The sequence below is a fragment of the Equus przewalskii genome, chromosome 26 (assembly GCF_037783145.1).
Source record: "Equus przewalskii isolate Varuska chromosome 26, EquPr2, whole genome shotgun sequence".
Classification (NCBI taxonomy): Eukaryota; Metazoa; Chordata; class Mammalia; order Perissodactyla; family Equidae; genus Equus; species Equus przewalskii.
Window position 1 is genome coordinate 12583118 of NC_091856.1, and position 26703 is coordinate 12609820.

At 44.7% G+C, this 26703-nt stretch overlaps 1 protein-coding gene across 14 annotated transcripts in view; it reads left to right on the forward strand.

Moving 5' to 3' along the window:
* Window positions 1-935: 935 nt before the first annotated feature.
* Window positions 936-26703, forward strand: part of ZNF462 (zinc finger protein 462) — a 137845-nt gene continuing 112077 nt past the window's right edge. For 8 of the 14 annotated variants that reach the window (XR_011533486.1, XR_011533488.1, XR_011533489.1 and 5 more), the window contains exon 1: window positions 3043-4111. The gene's annotated coding sequence lies outside the window, so the exon portion shown is untranslated. Of the gene's footprint in view, window positions 1002-3042; window positions 4112-4638; window positions 4811-5486; window positions 5610-6291; window positions 6928-26703 lie in introns of those variants that run through there. The other 6 variants (XM_070596044.1, XM_070596047.1, XM_070596049.1 and 3 more) reach the window with 4 other exon arrangements.

Genomic DNA, 26703 nt, shown 5'->3' on the forward strand with positions numbered 1-26703 from the left:
GAAAGTCCAGACTTCCAACATATTCATATTTCCTGGCAGATTAATAAAGTCTTGAAATCCCATATGACTCCAGGGGAAAATGGCATAGGGTACAGTAACAAAAAGCAAATTTCACAGCGTCAACATGTGCCCATGAGACTTCCCTCACAATGTTGGCTGTGTACAAAACCTAAGCTTTTCCATTTTAATTAAACAACTTAGAAATTAACCCTCCTGGTGGAGAAGATAACCCACCAACTAGGCTTGTGTTATCTTTGTGAATATGCTTAGGGAATGAAATAGCAGGAGGTGTGAACTTTCTCCTGCTTATCTTAATGGTCCGCTAATGGCAAAGCATAATTACAGTTACTTAAGTGCCAAGTTCATCAAGATTTTCGCTAAAACCTTCAGCCACAGCGCTTTTCTTGAATGACCCAGCTTTGATTTATCCAATTGCTTTACTATCATTTGAAAGAAAGCTGCCCCCAATAAAAACAAGCGAACAAAAAGCCCACTCCCCCACCATGTGTAAGTTCTTCCAATTCCTTTAGCTGCATAGTTAAGGCACTTGGGACTCCAAAAAGTCGAAAAGATTGTGTAAGGCATCATTAATTGAAATTTTAGCCTTCCCACATTCAAAAAGCACGGCTGTGCAGCAGTTTTGCAGTAATTCGCTTCACGGCTTTGAGAAGTCAATAAGCTTCTAAACCAGAAGATGGTCTTCGAAAGAGTATCCCATATTTGGGATGGAAACTTAGCCATTGTACCTTTCCCCCAGTGCACCCGCATGAGAAGCCCGAAAGCCACCTATCTCCCCATCGGTCTCTGGATCTCCTCGCTGCCTTTGTCCCTTCTAGATGTGGAGGCTTGGAGAGGAGGTTTAGTTTCCAAGGATTGGAGCGTTTGAAGGGCGGGGCCATCTCCAAGTCCATCTCCCCTTTTTGTCCTCTTCTCCTGGGACGGGAGGGAGGAGCCAGGTCCCCCGCAGCCGGTTCGGGAGCTCTCTAGCTCGGTCGCTCGAGGTGAGTGTGAAAGGGCGGCAGCCCGTTTAATTGCAGCGCAGGTTAATTTCTGGAGTTCACCGCAGTCGGTCTGCCAGCCGCTTCCCCGGTCTTTGCCAAGTGGGTTTATGAGGTCTGAGGCGTGTTGGGGCGCGCTCACGTTCTCGCGAAAGGCTCCTCCCCAGGGCTCATTTCCCCACTGCGGGAAGCCCTTTGGTGCCCCAGGAGCCTTGGGTTTCCTCTGACCCCGTCGCTTCTTCCTCCCGCCCCACCGCCTGCTTCCCTGCGCCCCTGCCCCCAGGGAAGGGCGGCCCCCATCTTAGGACTTCCGACCCCAGCCAACCCAGAAGGTACCTTCACGTCGATGAAGATTTTATCACAGCCTCCAAAACCCAGCAGTAATAGGAGCTTTCAATCTTGAAATACGATTGTTATTTTCCCGGTGCAGAGCTTGACAGAAAAAGTCAGCTTTTTATTAAAGACAAAGAGGTAAATTATCAGCCGGGGCACTGAAGGGACGGCGGAGACCTGGCGCGCTTCCTCCCGTTGCCACGAGGAATTTATGGGGGAGCGACGGCCAGCGCTTCAGACACCCCTGGGGTCCCGGGGGGAGGAGCTCGGGGCAGAAGGACTTCCCCAGGTCCCTCCAGGCACCTGGAAAGGGGAGTCCTCCCAGTTCTGCACAAAGCCAGGGTCATTTCAGTCCTGACCAGCCTTACCGTCCTCCTCTCTCCTTTCTTCTTTCTCTTCTTTCTTTGGCTCCCGTTTCCCTTTCGCCTCTGAGCTTTCTCCTCCTTGTTCTCCTCTCCCTACTTTTTCTCTTCTCTCTCCTCGCCTTTCCTCTCCCTCCCCCTCCTTTCTTCTCCACCGCACGCGTAGAGTGTCATTTATTTATTTATTTATCACCCCCGCCATCAACACCCTTTTAGGGCTCCCAAGCTTTTTAGTGCGAGTGGGAGGAGAAAAGGGCAGGAAGTGTTGACTAGAAGGGGGTGAAATCGTGCCTCTGGGTGAGAGATTCTGCCCCGGAATAAACGATGGGGAAAATCTTGGAAAACGAGGATTCAGATCTGTTTATGAAACCCCGCTATCCGATGGGAACCAACTCCGCGCGCGTCTCCTCCTCCCCTTTTATTGTATAGGTTTATGGGTGTATCTTCCCGGATGGTTCTTTGCGGGGGTGGGGAGTGAGTATTAGAGAGGACAATCTTGCCCTGGACCCTCGACACCGCGCCTTCTCACCGGATGCGCGCTCCCCATGCAAAGGAATCCAGCAACATCCCCCAATTCAGACGCGGACAAAAGAAACTTTAATTAAGGTCTCTGCCCCGCGCGCTGCGTGTTTCTCTCTCCCGAGGCTGTTGATGTCCAACTCGAGGATGCGAGAAATAGAAATGGTACACCCTGCCCATGCCCTTGAACTTGAATTGCTCCTGACTTGCTGTATTGATTTTTTTATACTGTAGGCAAACCCGCCCCCCCTCCCCCCCATCAGATTTACGCCTTAGGAGACATTAGACCTGGTAAGAGAGAAGGGTAAAACCTACTCTTTTGCAAAAAAAAAAAAAAAAAAGTTCAGAACGATTTGGGGAAAATTACACTAAATAAAAATTCAAGGTGTGAAAGCTTCATCTTGGCTCTCTTGTCTTCAACACCATGACACCTTATCATTAGGAGCGCTGATTGTTACTTTCCGAGCCTTTAGATGATCAGCCAGAAAGTGCAAACAACGCGGGGCCGGAGGGTGTAAAGTTATTTAAGTAGTCTTTTTTTTTTTCTTTTGGTGCGCCGTCAAAACATTTCACAAGTTAGGAAAAGAAAGTGGTGGTTCCGAGGCTCGGAATGACGGGTTCTTAACCTCCCCCATCCCCCCTTGCCATATCAGAAAAGAAATAAAATGCACAATGACCCTTTATTTCGGGGGAGAAGACTTCAAAATACGTGCCAGTAATGGACAATTTGAGCTTTTCACTGGAGATACTCACACCGCAAGCTGGAAAGGGATTAAAAAGCCCCACGTGGTTGATCTGGGTTTAGACTTGCAACCTCTAGTTCCCCATGTATGTTCTTTGCAAAGATTGGCCTCTAGATGGATGCGTGTGAGGGACTCTCTGGGGCCGGGGCTCGGCGCCTCGGGCAGGGCTGATGGTGGGAGCGCTATGAGCGGCGGGGCAGGGTCCTCACGGGGGGCTTCCTCTACCGGCCAGGGCGGCCGGGCGCCTCCGGGACGCGAGCGCGCACGCCTCAGCCCGGCCGCCGCGCTCCTCGTACCGCCTTCTCCGCAGGTCTTTATTCATCTCATCTCCCTCTTCCCCTTCTCCTCCTCCTTTGCCTCCTTCTCCTCCTCTTCCTCCTCCTCCTCCACCACCACCACCTCCTCCTCCGCCGCTGCCACCTCCTCCTCTTGCATCTCACTGGCCTGGCTCTGTGTTGCTCTGAGTGACAAAGACAATGTCCCAGCCTTAACTTTGCAACCACCTTGCCTCCTTCTGGGGTTCGGCGGGGGGGAGGGGGGACAGCAGCCGCAGCCTCAGCATCTCCTCCAGCTTCTCCTTCTGCTCTTCTCCAGCTCTTGGATAATTCTTCCCCCTTTAGCCCCCCAGCCCTCTCCTCATTTCTTTCTTTCTTTCTTTTTTCTTCCTCTCTCCTGCACGTTGTTGTTGTTATTAGAAAGGCTTCGCGCACCCCCTGGTGCTCTGGCGTTTTGTGTGGCAGGAGAAGATTGTCTTCCTTCTCTCTTTCTGTCTTGCTTTCTCTCCCTCTGGTTGCTCATTATTCAGAGAGAGACACAGAGGGAGGGAGAGAGAGAGAGCGCGCGAGGGAGAGGGAGGAGAGGAGAGAGAAGAGGAGAGAGAGAGGGAGAGAGAGAGAGTGAGAGGGAGAGGGAGGGAGGGAGAGAGAGGGAGAGAGACGGATATCTCAGGTCATCTGCAGCTGCAGCGAGTCTGAGGAGCCGAGGAAGGCAGGGAAGATGGCGATCCTCCATTGCTGAGACCCGGCAGAAGCACATGAGACTCCCAAACAACTTCCACAACAATAACCCGAGCAGGAAGAGGAGAAAGAGAAAGAGGATAAGGAGGCGGTGGGGCTGGAGAACCCGAAACACCTCCCGGCGCCGGGACGCTTCTTCTGTAAGTTACTGCAATTAACCACCACCTCGGGGTGGTCTGAGTGCTCCGGGGAGGAGAGCGCGGGGTGGTGGAGGCACAAACGCGCTCATTCATTCGGCCAAGGAGGGTTGGCGGAGCGGGGAGGAGAGGAAGTCCCCTGCATGGACTGGCTGTTGGAAGAGGAGAAGAAGCAAGAGAGAAGAGGAGGAGGAGGGGGAGGAGGGAGAACAGGAGGGGGAGGAGGAAGAGGAGGAGGAGAAGCGAGGGAGGAAGAGGAGGAGGAGGAAGAGGAGGAAGAGGGGGAGGAGGAGAAGGAGAAGGTGGTGGTGGTGGCAGTGGAGGTGGCTGTGCTTTTCCTGCTGGCTGCTCCTTCTGCTGGGGGGAGCGGAGCGCTGTGGCTTAATTAATTTCGTGTAGTTCTGTGGAGAGAAGAGAAAATGAAAGATGAGTGAGAAGAGAGCTGGAGGCTTAGGATGGATGCTCCGAGTGTGGGGACAGGAGTAGGGACAGACAGGGGGCGGAGGGCGGGAGGCGAGGAGACCTGAGCCGAGAGCCAGAGGGAGCGAGCGAGGGGCAGAGGAGGGAGCGCTCCGAGCCGCCCCGACCTGAGCGGGTTGACCTCTTTCTTTCTCTGTCCCTCTCCTTCCTTTCCCCCCCTCTGTCTGCCTGTCCCCCGCCCGATGGCAAAGCCTTGCGGACTGGCACCCCCCTCTTCCTCAGGTATTTGGCTCTCTCTCTCTCTCTCTCTCTCTCTCCCCGAAGTTGGGATGCGGGGTCGGGATGTGTTGGGGGGTGGCTGCTGCTGCTGCTGCTGCTGCTGAGGGAGGCGAGGAGCGAGGGGCACGGCCCGGGTGGGGGTGGCAGGTTCAGGAGCAGCTGAGGAGCTGTCTCCAGGCTGGGGGGTTCAGAAGCGTCTGGTGGAGGAGGACAACGGTTTCTGGAGAGGAGAAGCCATTACACACGCTTGGCTCTCCTCTAAGGAGGGGAGAAAAGAAGGCAGGGGCCTGGGGGTCGCCTCACTCCTGGTGCAGTTCCCAGGGGTCTGCCCTCCTTCCAGGCACGAGGGGAAGCCGCAGCCGCCCCCCATTGGAGCAGCCCCTCTCTTTCCCTTTCTTTATCTCCCTGTCCTCCATTTGCAAGCTGTCTGCCTTGGTTCCAGTCCAGACTCCAAAACACAAAGCTCCTTCTCACGTTCATTCTCCAGGCTTTTCACCATTCCTGAAGGAACCCTCATTTTCTTTTCATTGTAGCTTCTAACCTACAGAGAGGGAGGGAGGCTGCCTGGAGTTCCTTTTATATTCCTCCCCTACCAAAAAAAAAAAAAAAGTTTCATTTTTAAGCACGCGCCTGGGATGGGAAAAGACCAACCAGTTGGGGCTTTCTCCCAGGGCTCCCGGGGCTGTGTCTGAGTGTCTGTGTTGGCTGTTTGGTTTGCTCTGGTTTCGTTTCTGGAGGTGGCTTGGAGGTTTTTTGGAGGAAGTGTCTACCTAGTTTGGTTGAGAGCTGAGAAGTGAGTCAGGTAAGCCGTGTCATGTTGTAACTCCACCAGAAAATGGAGGAGAGCGGGGTTTCCAGGAGACAAAGCTGAGATGAGAAGTGTTTATAAAATTATGGATGTCTCCATTTTGAAGCTCAGTTGGTGATGGCTGGAGGAGGCTTGCCTGCTCACTCCTTCTCCCTTTCCAGGGGGGAATGTGGTGGTGGTTCCTCACTGTCTATTCATTATGCAAGGAAATGAGGGGCTTTGAAAGGCTGCTGAGATTTTTCTCCCATCAAAGGAGTGCTTTCACAAGTTATTGAGGCGTTTGTTTCCATTTTAAAGTCAACTTTGGGAATTTTTTTTCTCTTTTTGAGTGGACCTGAAGGGTTTTGACCTCCTTCAGGAAAGGCAAGGCAAAACCTTAAAACATTTTCCACTGAGGTCTTCACAGAACTTTAAGCTGCTCCAGGGCTCCTGAAACTCACCAGGAAATGTTATTTCCTCATTGTGAAGATGCTGGTGGCCCTAAGCTGAGATTTTGGAGTTCTGGGGCTTGGTTATCATCATGTTTTGATGTATTGTCAGACTTTATTGTCTGGTATGGGTTGGTTTCTGCAAAAAAAAAAAAAAAAAAAAAAAGGAAAAGAAAAAACCCAACAACAAATCCTGTAAGATCTCAGAGGAACTCTAAGACTGGCTAACACCAGTTTCTCCAGAGTCTATGTTTCTCTTCAGGTTGTTCCATTTGTGTATTAGGCCTTCTGTTGTTTCCTTTGTTTCCCCCTTCCCTTCCAGTCTGCTGTTTTTTTCTGTGTTCTCAAGTACTGTGAGTCTTCAGAGATATCAGATGTCTTCTTAACAATGTCAGTATGGAACCAAATTTTTAAAATATTATGTCACTTGGGAAAACCTTATGTCCAGGTGTCTTCACCTTTTTAATTGGGAGGAATCTGTTAGTCTTAGAGGAAGACATTTTGTGAGAGTGATTTGAAGAAAGGACCCAGTCTTACCCCAGTCCACGCATTGATTGGAGTTCCTCACACGTTAGTTCTCGAGACTGTATGTAATTGATCCAAGGAAAGAGCTAAGTCCTGAAATGCTTGATGAATTTAGAAAAGCCAACCATGAAGATGTTGCTTTTCCATTAGGTAAGGTAGCCATCTTGAGGATGAGGGAAGATGTTGGAAGAATTGTAGATGGACTATTAAGGATAGGAAAGGAGGGCTCCACGGTGGAATGAAAACTTGGAGGAGATTCAGACCAATTAATACATTGTAAGAAGGTTGATTGGACCTTGTTTTCAACTAAGGAAAAATATAGAAAGGTACCAGCTTCAAGAGAAATAAGGAACACATTGGTGAGCGACTTATACCAGCTTTTTTCTTGCTTTGTTTTCTCATTATGTGTCAGATTTTTTGTGTGTAAAGTTCCTTCTGTCTCCAGTATTTTTGTGCATACTGAAATGGTTTTAGATTCCAGATGTAATTATATTCTATTGAGTAGCTGGTAGCAGTGTCATACAGCACAATGCTGTATATGACAACATCACATTTTTCAAACCAAACTGTTGTGTCATTAATTGAGGGTTATTGTTCCTCTGAGGAGTGTGAAAGGAGAGGAGAAACACATGGTTCTTTAGCTGATAATTGTCCCTGGTCAATGAAGTAAAACCCTGTTTTTTGCAGACGAAGATGTATGGTTTTCAAGATTTTCAGTTGATGTGTATGCTCATTTAAAAATACTTCTCTTCAAATCTCTACTGCTTTATTAAAAACCTGGGCCTCTCCAAGAGCTCTCTTAAAAATCTTACTTGGAATCATCCCTTTTATTATTCATTTTTAAATATTATGTTTTGATACCATTACTTTGGCGCATAAGTGGAATGTTATCAGTGTTATATTTAAATTTGCTAATGCGTATGTGGATGCTACGTGTTGAGACTCAGAAGTTCAGATGCAATGGAATAAAAAGAGTTGTTTGGGAAAGTAATTACCATATAATTTTGCATCTAATTAACCATATATGTTTATATAAAAATAAATACATTATACCTTGATCTTGAAGCAAACTTCCATGATGCCTTTTTTGTTGTTATTGATCCCAGGACAACTGGTTAATTACTTATTTCAGTGGGGGGAGAGAAATCGGACAAACTGGTTGCCAGCCCAGTGGTTTGACTCACCACGTTTTTGACTTTGCATCCAAATGTTTTGGTGTCTTTATAGACAGTCTTACAGTTGAGCTTTTCTGCAGGGAAGAAATTAGGTATTTAAGAGGCATTTTAGAGTTTGAAAATATGGTCTAACTGGTTACCTGAGAGACATGTCCATCTCTGATGTCCTTGGTCATCATGCGAAGCACCATAATATTAAAGCCATGGTTTCTGCCTTTTTCTGGACATACACATTCAACATAGGACAAGTATTTTGGATAAACCACTATGAGAGAAGTAAAGTGTCAAATTGAACGTTCTCTTTTGATGTCAAAGCTCAGAGATCCTTTTTGTGTTTGAAGCATCAAGTTGACGAAGCTCGTTATGCAAATTTTTGCCATAGCTCCAATATATCACACAGAGAAATCATTCTGGAGAAATATTTGTGAGCTATGATGCACACTGCCATAAAAAAGATTCTTGTTGGGTCTTCACATTCCGTAGTATCTCATTAGACTTATGTCCATGTAATTCATTGACCGCATTTCCTGAGGACTTGTTTTTTTCCCCCACTCTTTGGAGTTGGAGACAATTTTTAGACCAAAAAAAAAAAGTGTGTGTGTGTGTGTGTGTATATATATATATATATATATGTATATATATATATATATATGTATAGTGGTCAGTTTTCCTAAAATAAAAGAATGGTAAAGTTGCCTTGGGAAAGATTTCTGTTTTCTGTGTGATGGAGTTTAATAGGTTCTAGTCTATCTTGAATTCTTTCCTGGTGTTGAGATTTCTTAGTGAAGGTAACGTTACTTATCTTCTTTGTGGTATGTGCCTTTATCAGACTTAGAGTTCATGTCTCAGGAGACAGAGCATTGACAAAGCTGCATTGAATGTTTCAAGCTGATGACTGGAGAACAGAGATGCTATTTCACAATGCCACACTCACAAGTTAGGAAATATGTATATAATGAACTCAGCTTGCAAAGGGTCTGACATGAGTATATGATGGGATGATTGGTATATGGAAACGAAGGAAATTCAAAAGAAGTGGGAAAATATTTCTAAGGTATATTGATAAAACCCAGTGAACTGGAAGAAAATCAGTCTCTGTAAGTGGGTGGGTGTGTGTATGTGTGTGCAAGCAAGTATCTTGTGAGGCTCACATACTTATGAAGTTGGTGGCTTCGAGAGAAACATTAGCTGGGTGTTGGTGACCTATTAATCGATCATGAGAAAACAGAGGGGAGAGCAGATAATGCTAGAAGAAAATTCCTCTTCTTGTGTGATATGCCAAGACATCTGGCAGATGTTATGTTGGGCCCTAAGGAATGGACAGTTTAATTTTAGCCCTAGCAAGGAAATGGGAAGTTCTAAGCTCTTTTAATAGCACAAGTCTTAGTTTGGGGAAGGTTGCTTAAAAAAATAAGAAAAGAAAAGAAAAGATGCATTTATTGTAATATGAAAGAACTCCAGGGAGCACCAAGATTAAGCTGAGGTTTTGGGGTGATGGACAAAAATACTATTTCCCAAGTAGAAATTAACATAACCATCATTTAAAAGTTGGCTAACGGGGACGTCATAAATGATGAATATTAAGTACTTAATATTCACTAATCAGAACTTCTAATTGAGAAGCTGGTTGTTTCTATGCCTTAGAGACATTGTCTATTTCAAATCTCCCCCTCCCCCTACATTTTACTGAAGAGGAAACTGGCACAGAGACGTGAAGTGACTTGAACAAGGTCAGAAAGTTCAGTTGTAACAAAGCCAGGCCTAGAACTCAGGTCGGCTGACTCCCAACCCAGTGCCCTTTCGACTACCCCACTGCCTAGGATTGTAGCGGTTTGTGAACCGCCAGTTCTCCTCCGCAGGGTGGGAGCTCTCTGTGAAACTCTGTGATCAGACACTAGCGGGACAGGAGTATTGATTTTTGTTAGTTGAATTTGACATATATTGGGGGGCATGATTTCTTTCATAGAAGTGATACGCTCCAGAGGCCAGTTTTATTTGTGTGACTTTCACTCAAGTTTTGGCTGCTGGGTTTGTGGCTGTGCTTTTCTTTTACTTGTCCTGTTCTCCTCGAGTTCTGTCATCCAGGACTTGGGAGTCCTTTTCAAATGCCCTTCTTTGGAAGTTTGTCTGGGTCTATTACAACTTGCAAAAGTACCCACAATTGGACTCTGAGGATCTGTTTTGCAACGTGGTGCAGATTTAAATTGGCTTCTTTCAGAGATGCCATTTTGTAATAGCGATGAATGGCCAAGACAGTGAAATCCAGTCTAAAACAATTACTGGTGATTTTCCAGTTGTTCTGGATTCATCCAAAAATGTGCCCTCCATGTAACTTCTTGGAGGCCAGTTCTCTCTTGCAGACCAATGGCTGGCTATCTCCCATTCCCCAACATACACATGTTATCCTTAAAATGACTTTGACAACACAGGCCACATTTAACCATGAGAGAGAGATGAGACAGTGCATTAGGAAGGGTGAAATGGGTTTCCATTTCTGACTCCTCTTGGACAAGTGAAAGTAATTTTGTAAAGAAGAAGAGTGATGTTTGGAAGTTTCCACATTTTCTAAGCTTCTTCCAAACGAAAGCATAAATTCTAAATCCAGGAGGCTGTCTAGAGAAGGTAGGGCTGGATGTGGACTTCTGGCAGAAACACAGTTAACGCTATAAACAGTTGAACCTCAGTGTGGCACTCCTCCAAATGAGTTGACTGTCGAAAATAAAATGTTCCAGAAGAACTGGGAGAACAGGAAAGAAGTTAAAACAGCATGGTTTGCATGCCAGTACTGAAGGAAGAAAAAAAAAACTTTGGGGGGCGGTGCATCGGAGAGAAGATAATCCTAAATTGAACTGTCTCCTGGATTTCAAAGACCTAGCAGGAGAAGTTTCCGAGTGAGGGAAAAAGGATTTTTATGAATTTAGTTGTATGTGCAGTTTACAAGGAAGCTCTTTTGAATCTTCTGTCCCCTTGAACTTTGTATCTGCAGAGCTGCACTCACTGATAACTAGAGCGTCAATTGGAAGCGCTTCAGATTTACGTTTTCTGCTTGGAAATAGTATCATAAAATTTATCTACTTTCTAAGGGCTCGTGCGCTTATCAGTGGAAGCATACATAAGATTTTTAGTCTTTGGATGGGTGGCCCCAACACAAAGTTGGGTTTTTCAGGGCTTAGAAAGACAAGAGGTAGCGTGGTGTCCGAGAGGGACCAGTACGGTCACCTGTAGGTGCGTTGTCTTTTAATTCTGGTGAGCAATTACTTGGTGTCTTCAAAGCATTCTTGCCTAATTCCTAGCTGGAGACATTTTTTCTTGAGTTATTCTTGGAGAGAGGGTTTCTTTGTGTGCCAGGTCATGAGTATTTCGGTATTGATTTCCTTGCTTTCATGTGTTTGCTTGTTCAGTTCACTGCATGTGGCTTCTGGATATTAATAAAATACTTCTGCTGTGCCTGGCCACATCTTGCCCCCAACGTCATTGAAAGAGCACAGCCCGCTCTTGGGGGTGAAGGGAAGGTTGGTAGGTACATATTTGTCCAAAAAATAAATCCTGGAAGACAAAGACTGCTTAATTCAGAAAGTTACTTGCCAGGCTTTCGAGTAGACTTTTTCACAAAGATCAGGCAAGGAAAGATGGGGAAGGGTCTCCTAGGAACCAATGGATCCTGATTCAAATGTTGTAGGATCGCTTAATAGGAAATTAAGCGTTTGTCCAAAATGAGTAAGCAAAGACTTACCTTTGGATTCAGATTGGTTTGAGCACAAAAGGAGCTGGAGGCCCAGGCGAGACAACTGTGTCAGAAGTAATTAAGCCCAGGATTTGTGGAGAGGCTTATCTGCCACAGAGCCCAGCTGGGGAAGGCCAAACTCGCTCCCTAAGCCCTTGTCTGGCCAGTTGAACCAGAACACAAGCTAAGGCCTTCAAATTTCGGAATTCTTCTCTTCCCTGTTCAGATTTAAGAAGGTCAAGTCGTTATTCTTCAGTTTTGCTCATGTCAGCTGAGTGTTTCTTTCTTGAGCTGGGAAATGCCAGAGGCAGGGGGTTTAGGAGCCTGATTTCCTCTGAGGGAACAGTCTCCCTTTTGACACTACAAATATGCCTCTAACATTGTCCTTATTACTCAGAAAATAATTGTGCAGTGGCACAATGTGGGATCCTTGAGAGATGTTTGCTGCACAAAGGTTCCGGTACTCACCTGCAGATTAAGAAATGGGTTTCTAAACCGGCTCATTTCTATTGCTAATGAAAAGTTTTGGAAGGCACCTGTGAATTCGAGCTCCAGCTGCTCTCATGGTAGGAGAAGTTAGGCCTTGAAAGGATGCACGGATTAGCCCGTCAGAAAAGCAAACAGGAGCATCAGCACAAGTAGAAAATAGACAGGGTTGTTAAGCTAACAGAAAAGTAGGCTGAAGCATTGCCATAATTATGTAGTAGAAATTTGCTGGGGAGGAGAGACTGCTGGGATGGGAGAAGGAAAGGAAGGAGAAGTGAGGCAGGGGGATGATTGACAGGTCAAAATAGAAGAGGTCTGTTCATTGGGAAGAGTCTCCAGGAAGAAGAAAGGCATTGCTTTTGAGAAAACAATAAGCAAGTGGAAAAAGACCTTGTAATTTGGTACCTATTGCATGTGAAATATGAAGACCAGTGCTCAGACCCACATTCTTTGGTCAGCCCTTCTTGTGAAAAATGGAACTGGGCTTGGAAGACAATTTCTGTGACTTCAGGGTTACAGACACAGCCCTTCAATAAAGGGCAGGTGGAAACTTGAAGGAACTGGTTAAGTAGGCCTTGGTGGCGATTTTCCTGGAAAATGAAGTAGAGAATAGAGCACAGTAGAGAATAGCTGCATTATTAATGGGCAGAAAATGTGATAGTCCTCTCTAAAGCTCTCCATAGAGCTCCTCTCCCTACGCAGTGGGTGTGAGAAGAAACTAAGAACAAAGGCATGCTGATTTCAGAAGGGAAAGGAGTGGACCATGATAACTACCGGGTGTCCATTCGGGGATGAAGCCATTGCTTGAGCTGGGCATCACAGGCTGATCTTTCAGTCCAATCCTGGCATTTTAAAATCCAAAAGAAGGCCATTGTGGTCCAGAATGTTTAGCCGTTCTAATCCTTAATTCCATCATCCCTCTGTGTTGTGACCAATTAGTCAGCAGTTGAGCATCAGTCACTCAACCCAGATTGGACCTGATCTAGGAGTCTTTCATGTGCGGTGAAATTTGAATGCTGGGTTATAGACCGAAGATGGCCAAAGTAGATCCCAGCTAAAGAATATGTAAAGATTTCGGTAATAAGTGTGTATCACTCAGAAACTTTTCTCTTCAATGGTTTCTAGCTTAAATTGTCTTCTCTGAAGACTGTTAATAATAGTGACCACTGGGCAGGGGATCTGTCTGGAAGAGACCATTTTCATTTGATGGTCAGAGTTCAGCTGCAAGCACTTCTCCCCCTTCTGCTGCCAATACTGTCCTTTCTGATATTGGGTAAGCCTACTGTCTATAAGCAGAATAAATATGATTGCTTCATTCGAAAATCCTGCCAACTCCTCTACAGAGTGGGACTATCACATAGTCCTTCAGCAGAATGCTCTTTCCCCTCCTGGGGTGACTCATAGTTAATATGAATGCGAGGTAACGTTTGTTTAACATTTCATATGAACCAGGGACTGTTCATATGGTAGAGAAAACTGAAGTTTGGGGAGGTAGAGTAGTTTACCCAAAGTTGTGGAGTTACGACGTGGGAGAGCCAGGATTCGCACACAGGGGGACCACCTCCTGGCTCTGGACTGGTGGGAACTGGCCTTGATTATTACTTAATATGTTAATAGCTTATGTTCCCCATGGTTTCTCTCTTTCAGTTGCTTCTGCCAGGATTGTATCCTGGTGTTCTGGAAGGAAATCTGAGCATAATGGAAAATTAATTGTAATCTATTAGTTGATATGAGGGATAGAACTTATTGTAATAGCTTGACTAGTGTGTTTAACTAGAATACCCTCTTTTTGTTCTTCTGAGTTATAGAGGAGATGGTGGGAAAAAAAGACGAGACCATGTGTGAGAGACGTAGAGAATAAATATTTTTAAATTGTACCTGTATCCAGCTCAGTAGTGTAAAGTAGTTGTCCACGTGGATATTTTAAAAGAGCACCTACCTATGTTGGCAGAAAGATAAGCTCTATGACTTTTTTACATTAGAGATGGTATCTTCCTTTTTTCCTTCTTGGGGCCACTTTTGAAAGTCTCAGTGTCCTATATTGGCTCTGGTTACTGTAAGCACAAGAAATGTTTTCAAAAGCCACACACACATTTTTGAAAATTAGTTCCACCGTCTAATGGCCATTTTTGGAAAATAGTGCAGATATTCTTCAGAACATGGGTGCCAGTGTCCCCACGTCCTTTACTGATCACCGTGTCCTCTGTTTAGATCACGGAGACGTGATGAATGTTGTGGTTTTATTTGCCCCTCCGTGAAACATCACAGTACAGTAAGAAGGCTGCTGTTCATGGATGACCACAAATGTCCTTAATAGAGTAATAAGCTGTACTGAGGGAGATGGAGCAGATCCAAATGTCCCTAAGATCTCCGGGACAGTAGCTTTGCCGTCAGACAGGTGGTCGGACATTAAATGCTGAGCAGACTCTAACTTTGAAGCAACTAGTGGTGGTTTTGTAAAATCTTAACCCTGCTGTGGATCTGTTCAGGTGATCTCCTGTCCCCAGACAGACTCACACCCAAAACCTTTGTAGGAAGCCTGTGTCCTGTTTGCAAAATGTACTAGAAGAGGCCAGCAAGTCACCCATTTTTACCTGTCGTCTGTATGATTGTCTACCAAAATTATTAAGACCGTTGTTTTCTTAGTAAAGGCCTTTGATGGGAAAAAGGCTCAGAGAAAATAACTACGTAGTCGAAGAGAGTAAAATTGAACTATACCAAAGCATGCACTTCTCCAGGGGGAATTTCTGTTTAAGAGTAATAGGGCAGTGCTCAGCCTTAGGTAGCGTAAACTGTGACCCTAATCACTAGTGCTCAGCCATCAAAGATGCTCCCTCAGACCAGCCTGTCTCAAAGACCGGTCCAAAGAAAATCCAGGCTGCTCTCAGGAGATTTGTAGAAAGTGAAGGTGAATCGGGTCAATGTATCTTTGTGGGTGCAGTGACATCCAAGTGGGAACTGGACATTGAATTTGAGAACACACTCAACATGAGAGGCGAGGCAGGAGAGGGAGCCTTGGAGTGTGACCAAGGAGGGGAATGTACAAAGTTTATGTATTTAGGCCTGCTGGAGGGATCCTCCCTTATGCTGGAAAAAAAAAAAAAGGAAAATCACCTCCTCAAAGACAATTCCATTGTAATGTGAAAAAGCACATTGTATGGATCCCATAACATAGCAGGCTTTGAAGAAAGCAGAATTGTATCCTTCACTGGCGCGAAGTTCTCGTCATTCATGTCCTCTCCCATGGCTCTGACTCTAATTAGTCATTTTGGGGGGCTGAGCAGGGAAGTGGTGTTGAGGAAGAGATGGATGCCAGCAGTCCCTGAAATTCCTTCCTACCCCTAGTTGACTCCTTGGGAGTCTTTGAGGACCTCACCCATTCTTTTTCTGACCAGTCGCTGTAGCTTGTTAAGAATGAATGAACATCACCCATAGGTCCTGAAATTAGCAAGTGTTAAATGTTATGTGATTATTAGGGGAAAAACAAGATAATCGAGTCAGTGGGCTTAATTAGGTTGTGATTGCCCAGTTGCTGCTTCATGATAATTATATTCAAAAGCCTGTTTCTAGACGTCAACTACAATTATCAAAATTGACCCCAGCACAGGTAAGTGGTGGCGATTTTATTGGACGCAGCTTTTGAACAGTGACTTTCCAAGGTTTCTAGTGTGTTCTTCCCTATTCCTTCGTCCCTTCTTGCCACCTTCCCATCCTCTTTTCCCCATTTCGGTAGAAAGGACAGTAGCAATATTATTTTGTCTATGGCCATGCACGTATTGTGTAGTTTAGGTTGTTGTCTACAGAAAAATAAATCCTTAAATTTTTAAGAGTCAAATATGACTGAAAAGGATTAATAAAGCAGCAAATGGGAATCTTGAGGCATAAAAATCCAAAATTGGCTAGATTGTTTTCCTCAGCACATGAAACCTGTTCAGTAGATTTAATGTGATTCATCTGAATAGATCTTTTACTTTATAAGGCATAGTCTTAAAATGAAAGAGAGAGTCGTCTGTGTTTAGGATATGGCATTATCAACATGATCATGGAGGTGTGAGGAATAGAGAGTGAGAGCTTTTAATTTTATATTACCTCCTCCTTTACCCCAAATTCATGACATTTGGCGCCCGTGTATTCTAGTAGAAAAAGAACATGTCGTTGCTGGGGACATTGTTGACTGTTTATGTCTCAAATGAAGACGATGATTTCTAGGAAATACGAACAACCACCTGTATCAGAAGTGGGTATGTCAGTGTGACGCCGTAAATCACTGGGCCAGGTTGTCGCTTGGCAGCCTTCCCTTTGTGACATGCAGTTGTATGGGGAAATAATGCACTTAAAATTTGTACACCATGGGTAAACTTCAATGCAGTGGAGCTGTCTGAAGAATAACGAGGAACTTGGCTATTGTATAAATGGATGTATGTGTGTATGTGTGTGTGTGTATGTATGTATATATGAATATGTAAATATATATGTACTTATGTATCTATATATAAATATGTATGTGTATATATATTCTCTCTGGGAAAAGCTGCTTATTTTTTGCTGAAACATCAGGAGGGCAAATTTCTCAGAATTTCTGGGTGAACATGCAGTTCTTTGAACAAGTGTCGTCACTGAGGAAAAAAAAGTGGTGTGTAGTGGATAGGGCATACTGTTCGGGATTGCACAAACACAGGATGAAATTTGTCTCCATCCCTTCCTAGCTGTGTGACCTTGAATAAGTCACTTAACCTCTCTGTTCTCACGAATTTCTACCCAACAAAATGGAGACTCTGAAGAACTGACATAAGGACTAAAAAATATTATATGTGTAAGAGTCCTGGTTCATCATGGGCCCTCGAAAAATGGTAGTTTCTTCCTTCCTCACTGATAGAGAAACTGAGGTAGAGATCTTCTCCCAGGGCTTTGCCAGATGGGAATTATTTTGTCCTTGGTCTTGAACTCGGCTTTTTGAATCCTGCCTCATTAATTTTGTGCCGTGTCTGCCTTAAGTGATGGGCGGTCCTCATTGCTGTTGGCCACTCACAGGTGGGCTTTTCCAGATGGTGAGCTGCTGGTCTGCCTGCCTGTGGACCACGCTGCGCCCCATATGTGTGTGTGTCCGATCAGCAGGGATCTGTGAACTGCCCAAGGATGCTGCCTTGTCTTCTTGGAAAAGTGCATCCACCTGCTGACAAAGCCTGTCCCAGCCTTGCAAAGCTGTTCCCTGGAGTGTTGAGGGGGAACAATTTTGAATCGATGTGAAGTTCTACGAGCTTTTGGGAAGAAAGATGCTCTTACTGTTCTGAGTGTTTGGCTTCATTCTGGCAAATATAATTTGTCTAAGAAAATTGTGCTTCTTGCAGTGAAAGTACCGGCTCTGCTGTTTTCTATGAGGATCGGATGCTTCTTTGTGGCTGCGCTCAGGATAGCTCTGAGGACTGTCCTGCGGCCTTGCTTAGAATTGCGTTGGTCTTCTCTGTGCAAATGTTTATTTCAATAGTCCGAGTCTCCTTGGTCTTACTAACGTACTGTAATATCAGATGCTTTGAGATCTGAGGAGTAAGGAGGCTAATTTTAGAGTGCCTTCAGCGTAGATGATATTTCAAAATGTGGACTGGTGATGGGAGGGCCTGACAGAACTCACCTAACCCTGTTTGCTCCAAGTCAGAAGAGCAGCCATCGCCGGCCTCCTTGGGGGCAGCCTGAGGTGGCGGTGGTGGTGACGTTGGTGGCAAAGGTGAGGAGCACGTGAGTGATTCTTTGGGAAAACAGCATAGTGAGTTTTCACCTTTAAGAGGTGAAAGTCTACCCAGGAAGAACCTATTTATTTTGACACTGAAAATTTCCAGAGAGACGGAGGTATCAATGAAATGTATTTTTTTAATTATAAAAAAGTTTTGTCGCCACTTGAAAATTGTGTCCAGAGATATTTGAGGAGAGAAAAAAAGACCATGCGTTTATTCACGAATGTTCGGATCTCTAGGAGGATCTCAAGTGAGAGATTTTTTTGGTCTCGAAGGTGGACCCCAGAAGTAGAGGAGTGGAGGTGTACCCATGTGTGGTCGTGGTTATTGTGATGTGGAATGCCCTCAATATAATAAGAAATTCGAGGAGAAACAGCAGGAGCTGAAACTCGGACTTCTGAGGATGCCCGAAAAGCTCTGGGAGTAGAAAGATTTTTCCAATTTCTTTGAGCCTTAGATAAGGGATACTTGTGGGAATGCCCCCTCTACATGCGTTCTGTTCTTTTCAAGTTGGAGGATCCCTGCTTATCTGTGACCACAAAGTAGTATAAAAGTGATTTGTTTCACTGGGGGAGAGTTCCTAATTTGCTCCTAGCCTCCAGTTTATGTTTATAACATGATTCTCTCTCTAGCGAAGGCTGAGAGGCATAATGGACGTAGAGCACCCAGCACCCGGCCAGGGACCCAATAAGTGGCCACCTCTGCAGTTCATTTGCAGTGATCAGTTAGTGGCCCTGCAGTGCCTCTGGTGCACAGGGCGCGCTCCTTATCATTCATCTGCTGCCCGGCTTTGCACACCTAGTTAGCAGTTGTGGCACGGCCACAGAGTTGGAAAGAATTTAGTGTCTTCACTGTCCTAAAACGTGTTTTATAGATGCTGTTGTGTATAAGAAATATGTGCCCATTCATTCACCAAGCATTTATTGAGCGCCTTTTGAGTACCTGGCATGCTCCCCGCCGGGTGCCTAGGTGGTCGAACTCAGGGCGTGTGGGATCTCTATGTCAGTTGTGTTAGGCTCTTTGTTTTGGTAATTGGAGTGATTATGATGGAGATGGATGTCCTTAGCCACATTTAAATAGCCTGGGGTGGGGGGAGATGGTGAACTGTGGCTTAAGGCATTGAGAATGGATGCCTGTTTAGAGGCAGGCATTTCTGCGTCTTTGTGGGTATATATTTACAATATAATTCACTAACCATGTAGCCAGTGCTGCGGGGGTACGTAATCTGGCAGATCATTTAAATATTTACTCCAAAATATCTTGTTCTCTGTTGGTGTGAAATAGAGTTTCCAGTTATTTTTAGGTCATTTTCATCTTAGCAACCCTGTTGGAGATGAACCAGACACACTGCTGTACACTGTCCCCACATTTTGATAGAATTTAATAAAGTAAAGTTTAATGGTTTGGTCCCAAGAGGCAAACAGACCATCTGGTTAGCAGAAGGTTAGGTCGAGTATTGTGTGGCTGCTGAGAGGGCCACAAACCAGCCCGGACGCTCTGGTAATATGTCCAGTTGCTGAATGCATGAAGCCCTGAAATGGTGCTTTCAGGTCTGCCGAGCCAGCAGTTCTGTTACCACCGCTGTGACGCAGGAGATAATTCAGCTGGGCAAGCGGCAGCGTGGGGGTGGATCTCCAGTACAGGATGTGTAATGTCAACATGAAGGATTGGAGCTGGCAGAAGGAAGGGAAGCACTCATTTCATGCCAGTGCAGGAAGCCTAGAGAGATGCTTCCCGCCCCCCTTGCATCTTGTCCTCTTCTGGAGCTTTCCCATTATGCGTTAAATGATTACCTTGTGCATGGTCCATGGCAAAACTTCAGCTGATTTTCTGCCTCCTTTGGAACCTGTCAGCGTAAACAGTGAGCCACATTCCACACACATGGAGGGCGGGCAGAGGCAAGAGTGAGCCGCACAGACTGGGAGGAGGAGAAAGGGCTTCGTCAGGCAGGAGCATCTTTGTGCTGGAGATGGAATCCCATTGTACGTCCCTTTGTGCTCAGCTTCGAGACCAGCCATCCGTTCAAAGGCTGCAATCATCTCGGAACATTGTGCCGCGGCTGTAGTCAGGAGAAGGCTTGAGGAGGTTCCCATGATTCTGCAGGGGCTTAGCAATTACATAATTGCCATGTAACTGGAGAGAGCCATCAGGATTGTCTAGTTCGCCTGGAAAGAAAGCTTCTACAATTTGAGGGGTAGATTGTTTTTCCTTGTTAAACTTGAAAGCTGATGAGCAAGTACATCCAGCCACCGGCTGGAACCGGGTCCTCTCACTGGCATGAGAGGGGAGGAAATTCACAAGTACTCTTGGCTGGACATTCAGTGGACTTCACAGCTGTGTTAAAGGGGGAGGGAGAGAGAGAGAGCGCGCAACTCACTGACTTGGAAAAGTGGATTCTTATATCAGTTGAACATGATACCTGACATTTCTAATATCTGAGATTACATCCTGTATGCATGCGAGGCATGGAGTATTCCAGAGCTTTCCTAGGAATGGGACCAACGGAGTTGTACTTGATCATCAAGAGCCCTCTTGATTTCTGCTGCCTGCTCAGGAGGATTTTCACAGCCTCTCTCAAATGAATACTCTCAGATGCTGATCGGCGGAAGCACCGCAAGGCCTGACTGTCATCAGATGTTCCTAAATGCTGAAATCCTCAATGTCAGCCGTAGTGGAGTGCCTCAGCAGCCCGGGGGCTAGAGCAGGCTGGACAGGTTATCTGTGAAGACCTCATGGCGCAGGAATGAATTCCTTCTTTCAACCACCTGACCACTTGTTTTCCATCGTTGAGAAAATTTTGAGGTGCAGTTGGTTAGAAGTAGGTGTGAGGGTTGCATTAAACCGGCAAGGAGTCCAGGCTCCGTTTCATGAGATATGAAGCTGTCCTCTAAAATTAGCCACATCTCCTAACCCAAGTGTGGGCTTTATGTTTGTTTATGTGAAGTAGCTCTGAATTTCAGCAATCCTGCCTTTCTGGAGCTGCCCGAGTAGAAAGAGTGGTTGTTGGGTGCGTTTTTATTAATGACATCTGTTTGGCCTTTCATAACTGTGATATTCATCCATATTTCTCTATTTAAATGTGTTTGTAGCCAGAATTTCAGTATAAGGGAAAATAAAACATTGTGCTTCCTTTCTGAATTAAAAAGGAATGGCCAGCAGGCAGTGTCAGGACCTGGACTCCCTAGATGGATTAGGTCCATGGGTTCCTAGACCTTTTACCTTTAGACCTCTGCTTTGCTCTGGACCTCCTGGGCTGATTGCTGAGGTTGACGGATGAACTAGTTATCTTTAAGAAGTTTGATTCCTGTGAAACAATGTTGAGGAGCTTTCAGGGAGCCAGCCCCTGTCAGTGCTGAGCTTTTATTTTGTAGCAATCTGGAGGGATATAGGATCACCCATGGTGACCCTAGCCTGCGTCATTCCAGGCAGGCCTTGGCATGCTCCAGCAGATGAGTAAGGACGAGGGCAATTGGCAGGAGGACTCACTGAGTTCATCTTGCTTTGTATCTTAGAAACTGGCCTGACCTTGTTCCATCATCAGTGTTTGGGCACTCTGAGAAACACTAGACCATCTTTCAAGGGTTCTGGAGATTGTGTCAGGAGCAGCGCGCTCTCATTCTGGGAAGGAACACTTGACTCTAGCACTCATGGAGACCACATCTAAGGGAACCCTTTGCTATCAGTGTTGGGAGGCCCGTGAAGACCTTGGCAGTGAAGGCCATGGTATGTTGTAGAAAGAACATAGACCTCAGAGCCAGTGAGTAGCTGTGTGACCTTGAGTGAATGATTTAATCTGTGATCCTCAATTTCCTTAGCTGAGGGAAAAAATCTACTTTGTATGCTTCTTGTGGGGAATAAATAAGATCATGAATGTAAGTTTCTGGTGCAGAGCCTGACATATAGTGGGCACATAAAAAATATGAATTCCATTTTCTTGCATTCTTACGTTTTCATAAAAACACTTATCCTAGGCAGAGCACTGTTAAAAAATGACTATCTGATTAGGAGTCAGAATATCCTTGAGTCCACAGGAAATCCCTGTTAGGGGCTCCTTGAAGCTTGAACTGGTGGGATTGCTAAACATTGAACTTCTTGGCTTTAGAGGCTGAGCAGTATCTTTTGTTATATGGTGACTTTTAAAAGCCATTGTGCTCCTCTATGAAACATGACTCCAAAATCTGGTAAAGGGGAAGAAGAGTACCTTAACCTCTGTTTTCAGTGTCTTGAACATTCTGTAATAGATTATTTATTAAATTCCTTAGATGAAGTTCTGGGTTTTTTTTTTTGTTTTGACTATGGTTACACAACTCACTGCTTTCAAAGAAAAGCCTGACATTCCCCAAGAATAGCACGGCTGGGAGATATTTAGGTGCCCAGAATCCCAAAGCCTGCATGATATGAATGACTCTTACAAGCTTCTTTCCTTTGACCTTTAACCCAGTGTGCCATTCCTTATGTTGGTCCTCAATGAGGCCTTGTTGACTCTTTTCAGGGAAAAAGACCTTAGCTAGTTAAAATTTAGCCAAGTCAACTTTGAAGGCCAACCACTGGTTTGTCTCATGATCAATTACGGAATGGGACTAGACTAGAAGATACAGAAAGGCAGGCTCAGGGTCTCCCTTCTTCATCTCTCTATCATCAGTGCCTTGCACAGAGCCTAGGGCAGAGATCTCTAGTCAGTAGGTGTGTAAACCAAAATCCAGCACTTTTTAGAAGGTCATGTTGCACCTAAATATCTGTTCCCTAAATACACCTCAATTTCTGAAACTGAACGTTATCCTTTAGTTTCTTCTAAGCAATGATTGCTATTCCAGATCTCATTAGCATACAGCATTCAACTTTAGTGGAGATTTGACCCTGACATTTTAATTTAAAAATAAGAGTCAATGTAAGTTCTTAATCAAGAGAAACTCCCAACTCTACAACCCGTAGTAAATATATTTTGGAAGTCAGAATATCTAGATTGCAATCTAGGTTAAAGAAGCCTAGGAGACTTCGGTTCTTGAAGGATAATCTTTGAAGATGACAGTTTACTAGTATGATCCTGAATGAGTCTTCAGGGCATTGTAAAGTCAGATTTCATAGAATAGAGTCTGAAACATTGGAGAGGAAAAAATTCAAACGCAGGAATACTCAACGATTCAAGTCTGGCGGTTCTGGAGGAGACTCATTGGTAGTTTTATAAGAGAAAAGGAAAGACAGATCTTTTTCCAAGACTTTATTGGACCCATTAAGTCTAAATGGATTGTGGCGTGTATTTCATGGGATAAATTGGTGGTACGGAAACTTCAAGGAATATGGGGAAAAAAGTTAGAAAAAGAAAAGATGAGTAAATGTGTTTCCTATCAACTTAACAGAATTGAAGGGATGAAGCAACGGAACCAGGACAATGGTCATGTTCTTTGAAGATGGTCAAGCAGGTTCAGAAAACCTGCTTCTTCACCTTTGACTTTAGTTCTTGAACATTTGAATGGAATGATTTAGACCATTGAAAGTCTAGTATGTGCAGAAGCCTTCTAGGTATGAGGTGACCTTGCAGAACTAAAGAAACCCATGGATACTGTTAGCTCCAACCTCACTGAAGGACACATTCTGAAGAGCCAGCTCATTAAGCCAGCTTTTGAAGGGTGTGCGCTGCAGAGCAGTTTCCTGTTATTTGGTTAATGGTTGACCTAGTTCTGTTGCCATATGCTTCCTGGAACGCATTCTAATATAAAGTATGTGTTAAAGCAAGACTAGGATAATAGCAGGAAAGTCACAGCCTCTCTGAAGCAGAGAGCATATCAAGGCTGGCCCAGTGAGGGTGGAATGGTGTATGGATGGAGAATGAAAAGGCTTTTCTCTTCATGGTCCTGTTTACTGATTCTGATTTTAATGCTCACATTTCATCCCAGCCTATTCTAAAGAATTGCATTTTCCCAAAGTACCTTGTGCCTAAGGCCCGCATCATTAGTTCATGCTAGGCCAAGTTTGATGTTGAAGTACCCTGAGTAAAATGATTACTGCAAGGAAAGATTAGATTAGATTTGCCTAATGGCAGGTGATTTTATTTTTATATTATTATTTTTGTATTGCCAACACGGGATCAGTAAATCTTTTTGTCTAAAGTGTGGATGGAGTCCAGAGTCTAATACCAAGGCTCTTTGACATATTTATCATTTTACCTGGAATCAGCAGCCTTGGCTTGTTCCTTTAGATGGACAGGGGAGCCCACACAACCATGGGAGCTGCTGAGCAAACTTTGCACCAGACACAGTGTTTATTTTTACAGCTTCAGAATTCCAAAGAATCCGTAGGGCTAGTCTGCTAATTGCTGGATATTTGGGTGGTAGTAGCGGAAGCTGTTCTGTTCTCTTCATTGCTCATAAAGAAAATGTTTGAGTAACTACAAGTGTGTGGGGTTGGGTGAGATGGGGTGTGGACAGTTCCTTTTAAATCTGTTTTTTAAAAATCACCATAATTGTGGTATGGGACAGTGATTTCCTAAACCAGGTGATCTTCAGACTCATTCTGAGAATTTGGAAACAAAAGGGAGGTTGTTAAAAATAGAGTTTTAGGTTCTACCACAGGAGAAGGATTCAGTAGGTCTAGGATGGGACACTCGAATGTGTGTTCTTAGAAGCCAGATTTACGAACCACTGGCCTTGGGAATTCAGTGTCATTACGCTGGTAAGGGAGGAAGAAACAGCTACTCTATTTTAATGTCTCACATGCAGGAAGTAGGAAGAGGAAAAGAGATGCTGTCAGAACTTGATATTTGTAGCTGCTAATAATTTGAGCTGGGGAATACGCTTTCGTCTTTTCTTCCCCAGGAATTCAGTACCTCCAGGGCACCTTAAGGGTACAGTATACCAAGTGATTTAGGTTTGGGAAATGTCATCTTAGTGGCAGGCTACTTATTGTGCACTACCAGCACCATCCCCCACTGCCCCATCCCCTCCCTCTCAGCATGGAGGCGATGTTAGCAGAATATCTGTCATTCATCAGTTAAATTGGATGCAGGTTTTTCATAGCAATGTCTTTGGCAGAAACAAAGGGAAGTTACATTATGTTGATTTCTATATCTAAGGAAATTGGTGCTGATCCACCCAATTAGCTTCTGGGTTTTTTGTTTTCCATTAACAATGAAGAGATGCGCTTGTTGACCAAGGACTTGCTCCATCTGACTGCCCACCTGGCCTGTGTTAAAGTTACTGCCTCTGATAACGGGCCACAGCTAACTGACCCATTTGTGAACCAGAATGACCTTAACTCCAGGATCACCCTGATCTGGGGTCTAATAGTGTGCCTGGTAGATAAGTAGTTGATCTTCTATCTGTGGTTAGTGGATGAATGAATGACTGAACCAGCTAAGTAAATATTGCCCCCAAGAGATAAGAAGTGACTTGGAAAGAAGAAGATTCTGCTTCAAAGCAATGTGTGTGGTCAACATAACCTTTTAAGGACGTTTTCTGCATTCATCTCAACAAAAAAGGAAAAGAACCCAGTTGGAAAATTTGACAGATCAGACACTTTGGCTTCCTGAGACAATACAAGGAAATTATTTCTTTTCTTTACGTGTTGTCTGTCTCCCAAACAATTGTCACCACTACTACCACAAAAAATCCTGCACACATTAAAGAGAGTGGCTACAGGACAAATACTGTTAAGGATATTTGATGTTCTTTCTCTATTCTTCCTTCGAACTTTAAAGGTCTCATAGGGAGTCCGTGAGAAGAATGTGGTTTTAGAAGTAGAAGACAAGAAACAGTTGAGTAGAAGGAAGCAAGTCGAGGAAACTTCTCTCATGGACAGTTATTTGTTTGTAACAGAAAACAGTGGTCATGGCTGAAGAACTCATGCTCATGTCCTTGGCATGCTGAGAAGCTCCAAGAATGGAAGACAGTCTCTTCAAAGTTATTTTGAGGACTTGGACACTACCTACTAGGCTTCTAATGCTTACCCAAGTTAAGAGGTTGAAGTACCTCCAAGGCCTTAAGTAGCAGCTGAACATGTGATCTTGTTAACCCCGAGATGTTGCTGAGAAGTGACTCAGATCACTGTGGCAAACGATCCTGTCCTGTGCCAGCTGCCCCAGCAGAAATCAGCATTAGGTCACCCTTTAGGCAGATGGTACAGAGCTCGTGCTAACAAAGGCTTTAGAACAAGGACAACTTGCATTGGCTCTCCTGCCCGTGGGACTCGTGTGAGGACTGTTTGGTGTTTTGGACCCATCTGATTCATAAGCGTTTCCAGTTCCTACCTCCACCCCCACCCCCTACCTTCACATAAACCACTTGGAGAGAAGGGGAGGATGCCAGAGGGAGTCATGTGTTCTCATAATGATTTGCTCCTTGGATGTTTCTTCATCTAGATAGATGGAAGCTTTGTTTTCCCAAGGAAAAGGTAAAGTATGCTCCAAGTAGCCTAAAAAATGTGTGACGCCTATTTTGAATAAAATAACAGACTTGAATAGTTGGCGTTTTACTAAATAATAATCAAGAGGTAACTCATACCCAAGAACCTGGTCTGTTGGCTTTAGCATGAGAGGCGGTAGCTGCCTAATGACTCATTGAGCGTTACTGATTTAGCACAGAAGAAAAATGAGAGATGGGTGGTAGGAAGGTGGTTGAGATGGTTACCTCACCCGACCACTCTTTAAACTTTCTCTGTCTTTCCATAAAAAATTCAAAATTATTTTAAAGCTTGAAATGTCTTTCTGTTCAACTGAGCGAATGTGCCGCCTATTTCGAAAGTTGATAATGACTCAAGGGTATCGAGCTCTGAGGATTCAAGCCACTGCATGTTGGCAATGATACTAAATCTCAGTTTTATAAATAAAATGCTGGGCTGCCGCCTTCAGCATCCAGACATAGTCTGAGAGTGCATTCTAAGTCATGATCCATGGGTCCACAGCAGCATCAGCCACAAAAACAGGAGAGAGGGTCCAGAAGGGAAGGAATTAGTGTCATCGGCGTTGAATGTAAAGTCGCTAGTTATACTCACAGAAATGAAATCCCAGGCTAGAATGGATCTGTGAAG